Here is a 7,207-nt window from a genome sequence, read left to right on the forward strand (position 1 = left end):
TTGGATATCAACACTTAACATATTTGAAAGACAATTTCCTTTTGTTTTTTGTTAATTTGTTTTTGTTCTTTCATTTTGTTTGTTTCTATATTCTTTAAAGTAAAAGAAAATAGTATTTTAAATACGTATAATTATACATGCATGCGCACAGTCATTGACACTGTATGTATGTATGTATCTGTGTATATATATATATATATATATATATATATATATATATATATATATATATATATATATATTATAAAAATATATCTCTTTGCATGATTATATAGGCATGTCTTAACAATTTTAGCCCGTCAATTTAGTTCAATGTCTCTGTATTAAAAACGAAAATTAGACTATATATCTATTAGCGCATCTCTTTGCGCATGTCCGGTTATATGAGAGAATGAATGCGTATGATTGAGTGCATGCTGAAAGTGCGTTTACTGAAAGCGCCTTCTTATACATGCGCCTGTAAGTATATATCTGGAATTTCTTGTGCTTTAAAAGAAAAGACTGAATGGAAAGAGTGAGTAAACACGTGTGTGTGTATGTATGTATGCATGCATGTATGTATGTATGTATGTATGCATGTATGTATGTTTGTGTTTTACAGTCTTTGATATGTGTAATTTCATTTATTTATGTTAAATTTATCAATAAATCGATTCTTTGTTAACCATGAAAACATATGTTACTTTGTTACTTATGTTACTTATCACAAAATGAAGCAACTAAAACCATTAATGTACTCAGTTATTTGAATTTTGAGTACAACTATAAATGCATCTAAATTTGGACTGAGAATTAAGAACTAAAAACCTCAGTTATTGCTTTTAATTTTAGAAAAAGTTTGGCAAATTGATAAGAGCGAGAAGATTTTGTGATGATCTGAATTCATTTTCATATGTCTCTGCGTAATAATTTCGACAGATTTATAGCTTTGTGATTAAATACTGCACGGGAAGAGCTTTATGGGATTTCCAACAAGTATTATTAATTATATATTATATTGATAGTACGTTAAAAAAAAAAAAACACACACACACACCTCATTTGTCCTAGTTCAGAAATTAATAATTTGCATTCTAATCCAATCAAAAAGAATATTTTTAGTAATTTTAGCCCAGAACCTTTTATTTCTAATCAAATTATACTACCCTCATTCATTGGTTCGAGTTTCGCGAATAAACTACGCAAACTATAACTTTAAAGAAATATGTCGTGATTTCAAATTTAGTTAAATGACAAATACGTAACATTTGATTTACTAGTTAAAAAATTTCAGTAATGAAACACGGTGTTATTTCATATTTGATTGCCTGAACAATTTGTTTGCCTCACTGAAGATATGTTTCACATAATTAAAATGGTTGTTTGAACAGTTAATGAGGTTGTTGAATGAACCGGCAACTGTAAGAATAACTAAACGCTGAAAACCTTACTCACACCAACCTCCAACGACTCTCTTGATTACCGAAGGGCCCGAGAGAATGTGTGCATATGTTTAAGAGAAAATTGTCTTCAGTTTAAATGACTAAACCGTTGCTATTAATCTACACAGGAAGTGACGTTTGGATATCTGATTAGGTTGTTTTCAAGACTTGAGAATATTATTTGGAAAAAAAAATATATTGGCGACTAATTAGATGAACGAAGGCTGTGTTTTATTGACTTAAATAGCTCATTCGACTATTTCAGCAAATGATTTAAAATTTCAGAATCACTTTTAATACTACTGAAGAATTTGAGCAGATATATTTTTTCAGCTATGTCACATAGCTTCTTAGAGTAGAGTACTAACAAAAGCCTTCAGTCACAAATTTTACCTTAGTGAGGTCACATAAAGATTAACACACACACACACACACATACACACACACATACACACACACACACACACACATATATATATATATATATATCATCACCATCATCATCATCTTCACCATTATCATCATCATCTTCATACTCCAAGCTGAATTTACTATGCAGCACCACGAATCTCTATGCCCCGCCCTATCTTTTGTTTATCCTCAGTTTTATGATATGCATGTTGGTCAATGCAGTAAATGAAGTTGAATAGTATTTGTACTCTACTGGGCTGCAAAATTCTCTAGAAAGTAACGTCTAATATGGCCGCTTGACAAATACGATAGCAATGGTCAGCAAAGCCCGCCTTGCTTTGAACAACATTAGTAAGTAAATTGTGTCAGTAAATTAATTGTTCTGTCTTGTGCCCACACCATCAATTGTTTTGAATCCACAAAAGAAGAATGGTGTACATACTATAAAGGTGATCTTGAAGTTCAGATGAGAGTAGTCTCCCACGTGAATGCTCGAATCTTTCAAGAGGAATAATCGTGTGTAGACAGACAGAAAGAGAGAGAGAGAGAGAGAGAGAGACAGAGAGAGAGAGAGAGAGGTAGGTAGGTAGGTAGGTAGACGGGTAGGCAGGCAGGCAGGCAGATTAGTATAAAACTGGAGATTCTATTCCAAAATATTTTTATTATAACATCATAAATTACGCAATTTTTACGCGTGTTTCACCGGCGTGTGCGGGAATTGTTACAATGATTATTACAAATTATGCTATGACGCCATATCATCTGAAGGAAAGTGTAATTTACTTCATTGTTGGTTACCAACGTCAATTGGTAGGCATTCAGGCTAAAGCTGATCTTAATGTCCTTATTGTGTTGATATAAAACAAGATTTAGTTATTTTGAAATATACTATTGTTAGACTGGATCAGATGTCATTTTCTACTAATAACCTCACTATTGCATCATCATGAAAGCGCGTGGCTTAGTGGTTAGGAATATTCGGTTCATGATTGTAAGGTTGTGAGTTCGATTCCCGGCGGCGGGGGTGTGCGCGTTGTGTCCTCGAGCAAGAACTCTATTTCACGTTGTTCCAGTTCACTCAGTTGGAAAAAATTGAGTTGTACCTATAGTTCAAAGGTCCATTCATATCACATTCTGTGTCATATTGCATCCCCCTGAGAACTGCGTTAAGAATACACGTATTTGTGGATTGCTCATCGATTTACACGAAGAACAATCGACGTCGTAACCGAAGAAGGCCTGTATCATCGGTATATTAACAATATTATCATATCTTAATTAATTAGAACACCTAGAGTGTAAAATTAAGAAAAGAACACACAAACAAAAGAAATTAAAGAATAATGCACAACCAAATAACACTAAAATGTCTAGAATTTCAAATGGACGAGTAAAAGGTTAAGTTGGACATGAGGTGAAAACGCTTGAGCGCCTGACTGGATATATTACTATGTGAACTTGGTGAGTCACCTTCTTTTCATCATGTTCTATGACGATCAACATTGTGCCTCACTCTTCTCTTGTTAATAAAAGCACTTGTAGTCGTTTCATTCGTCTAGGAAACATACTATTACTGATGATATGTGTATTTTAGACAGAGCATATCATTATTATGGTTATTATCGATGGTCGATTTAAAGCATTAGATTAAATATAGAAAATTCTGGTGCAAATCCAGTTGGTGTCGAAGTTGTGTTCCAGCCTTTACTTTAAAGATAAAATAAATGCTAATAATATACAGAGTTATTTTATGCAATTTCTGTCCTTTTCTCCTTTCAAAAACCCATTTGCTATCAGAAAATGTTATATACATAGACACAAAATTGTTGAAGAATGACATGGTGGCTTGAATTGTACAAATATATGGCTGATATTTGTTTATCGAGCTACGGACGACTTCATTGAGATTCGAACTCCAAAACAAGAGGAACGATTGTAAATACTGTAAGGCAATTTCATTCATCGTCGTCCACTAATTTTTTTCTTAAATTAATTTATTATATTGACTGGATTGAATATATAGTGAGTTTTCAGTTATCAAAAGAAAGCATTTTACTAACATAAAGACCCTTACAAGCGACATAAAAGTAATTCCTGTTATCTCTTAAATGAATGTACATTAAGAGTGGTAGCATTGAAACAGATATTAAAAGAAAGCTGGAAAGCCCGTCAAGAAACAGGTAAGGAGCCGGAAACTCAACGCCGGAATGCAGATTCAGTTTTATGTTGAGGTAATTTGGTATGTTAATATTGTGAAAAACATGAAGAGACGAACATTTGTGTGTGTGTGTGTGTGTGTGTGTGTTATAAAAAAAGAAAGAAAAGCAGCGGGGTTCTTTACATGTTCATGGGAGTCTAATCGAGTTATTTGTTCCGTAAAAGTCGTGTTGGGGTTGGTTTCTTTTGGGAGTTTTCATCATTGTTACTGATCCCCCCCCCCACCATTTTGCTGTCTGTACAGTGGCTGTTTGGTTCCATAAAATCATGGTGCTGCTGCTGTTGCGTTCATTAGTCCGCCAAAATGGTTTCAAATTTTGGCTCAAGGCAAGCAATTTGGGGGAGAGGGTAAGTCGATTACATCGATCCCATTGTTCGACAGGTACTTATTTTACTGACCCCGAAAGGATGAAAGGCAAAGTCGACCTCTAAATGCATATATATGTATATGCATTTAGATGTTGCTTCCTGTCCAGTGAAGGAGTGAAGGATAATCAGTCACACCTCACTCAGAACATGAAGACGGACGAAATGCCGCTAAGCATTTTCCCCGGAGTACTAACGATTCCGCCAAAATAATAAATATTTGTAGAGTATATGTTACCCTTGGACACAGGGCACCGGCATAGACGGTCCATGGAACATCCACAATCCATGTATAAATATATGTATATATATGTGCGTGTGCGTGTGTGTGAGTGTGTGTGTGGGGGGGGGGGTGCATGCGCATCTATCTATCTTCTGCCTAATATACCTAATTTTCACCTTCTCATTAGCAAAATTCCTTTTACAATAAAATGCGTACGTGTATCACGTGATCACATGATCATCCAGACTATTCGATGCTGTTATACATCGCTGATCACAATGCGATTTGCATAGTTTAGCTTTAGAATGATGCCAACCCGCTGGCTAGGCGAGTAGACCAACATCTCCTATGACCAGGATGCTAGTTCTGCGCAGGATTACCCATTTACAGTGGAATGGACTGGAACAGCGTGAAATGATTTTGCTCAAAAAACACAGTGCTCTGCTCAGTCCGTGAATCAAACCGACGGTCACTAAATCGTGCATGCAACACCCTAACCACTAGGCAACGCGCCTTCATACACACACATATACATACACCCCATGTATGTGTCTGTGTGTATAACTTCAAGTAAAAATGTGAAGATATACTTGGGACCGTCTAAATGTATATTAAGGACCTTATATTAGAAGATGACTGGAAGACTGGCATAATGATTTGAATTTGTCATACCTTGAAGTCTCGGTGAGGCTTGTGTTATTATATGTGCTAAAATAAATTTGTAAGATTAAGCTCTTTCTTGGACATTTCATAAATAATATCTTTTAGTACTTTAGTCAAACAGTACCAGTGGGTCTTTTCCTTTTTTTTTTCTGAAAATTTAAACACCTGTCTTGTAAGTTAAAATATACCAAAAACTCATACATTTGTTTCACTTCTTCATTCAGAAATCATTGCACTTAAATCCTGAAGTTTTGGAATTGAAAACAAATAGGTCTATTTCGAAAATATTGTCGCCTTTAATGTCATTTCTCTTTAGAAATCATATACCACATTCTCCTGATTGAGCATCTTGTTAAACTGAAGAATTTTGAAACATCTCGTAGTTGTTTCTGATTAATGTTATTTCTGATAAAATGTTCATAGGTATTTAAATTTAGATTCTTATTTAGTTTTCAAAATTCAACGAGTTGAACAAATTTTGCTTCTTGGAAATAAGATCTTTATTCTAATAATATTGAATTTCTGTCAAAGTTGAATATATTATTTTTCTTTAGATATGTAAACGCAGAATTCTGAAGCAATTTGAAGTTTTCAATTCAAATTTATAAAATGTTAGTGAATTTGATAGCCACATGTATATATATATATATATATATATATATATATATATATATATTATCGTCATTTTTTTTAATTAGACAAAATCTGAAAACATCTGCTGACGAAGTTTCATCTTTTTCTCAAGTTCTTTAGCAGCTCATTTGAATATCTCCATTACATTCTGCAAGAACAACGAATACATTTCAATAAATTGTGGTATCCCTGTCGAATGTTTTCTTTCAATTGAAAGTCGTTTAAATAATTGCTAAGAGCAATCACTTGATCTGCTGAAAACATCAAGAATTTAATACTTTCCAGAAATGCAAAATTCTTTCTATACAAGAATTTAAACATGTCTGATTGGTTCTTACAAAACGAAGAATTTCTTTAAAAGTCATATTCACAAATAAATAGTGGAGGCGCAATGGCCCAGTGGTTAGGGCAGCGGACTGGCGGTCATAGGACCGCGGTTTCGATTCCCAGACTGGGTGTTGTGAGTTTATTGAGCGAAAACACCTAAAGCTCCACGAGGCTCCGGCAGGGGATGGTGGCGAACCCTGCTGTACTCTTTCACCTCAGCTTTCTCTCACTTTTACTTCCTGTTTCTGTTGTGCCTGTAATCCAAAGGGTCAGCCTTGTCACACTGTGTCACGCTGAATATCCCCGAGAACTACGTTAAGGGTACACGTGTCTGTGGAGTGCTCAGCCACTTGCACGTTAATTTCACGAGCAGGGTGTTCCGTTGATCGGATCAACTGGAACCCTCGACGTCCTAAGCGACGGAGTGCCAACAACAACAACAATAAACAAATAAAAAAAAAAAAACCACTGGAATTTTCGTTTCTCTTTGCCATCACAAGAAAAGTAGCCATAAGTTTTTTTTTAAACCACTGCTGTGCAACTCAGAATTTTACTTAACTCCACATAGTTTATAGAGTAATATTAAAGTGCTTTTAAGACGGTGAACTGACAGAATCGTTAGCACGCCGGGAAATATGCTTAGCGGCATTTAATCTGCCTTTCCGTTCTGACTTCAAATTCCACCGAGGTAGACTTTGCCTTTCATTCTTTCGGGGTCGATAAAATAAGTACCACTTGGTGGTACTTATTTTATCGACTGAAATTGCTGGCCTTGTGCCAAAATTTGAAACCAATATTAAAAGTACTTGTGGCTCTCTGAAGTCGTGAGTTCGATTTCAGTCTTAGAAATGTATCATTTTCTGTAGCTTCGAACTGCCTATACCTTCTGAGAATATGGAAACTATATGGAGGAAGCCCATTGAATATTTTGTATTGGTGATTCAAG

The sequence above is a fragment of the Octopus bimaculoides genome, chromosome 4, assembly GCF_046866305.1.
Source record: "Octopus bimaculoides isolate indiv1 chromosome 4, ASM4686630v1, whole genome shotgun sequence".
Lineage (NCBI taxonomy): Eukaryota > Metazoa > Mollusca > Cephalopoda > Octopoda > Octopodidae > Octopus > Octopus bimaculoides.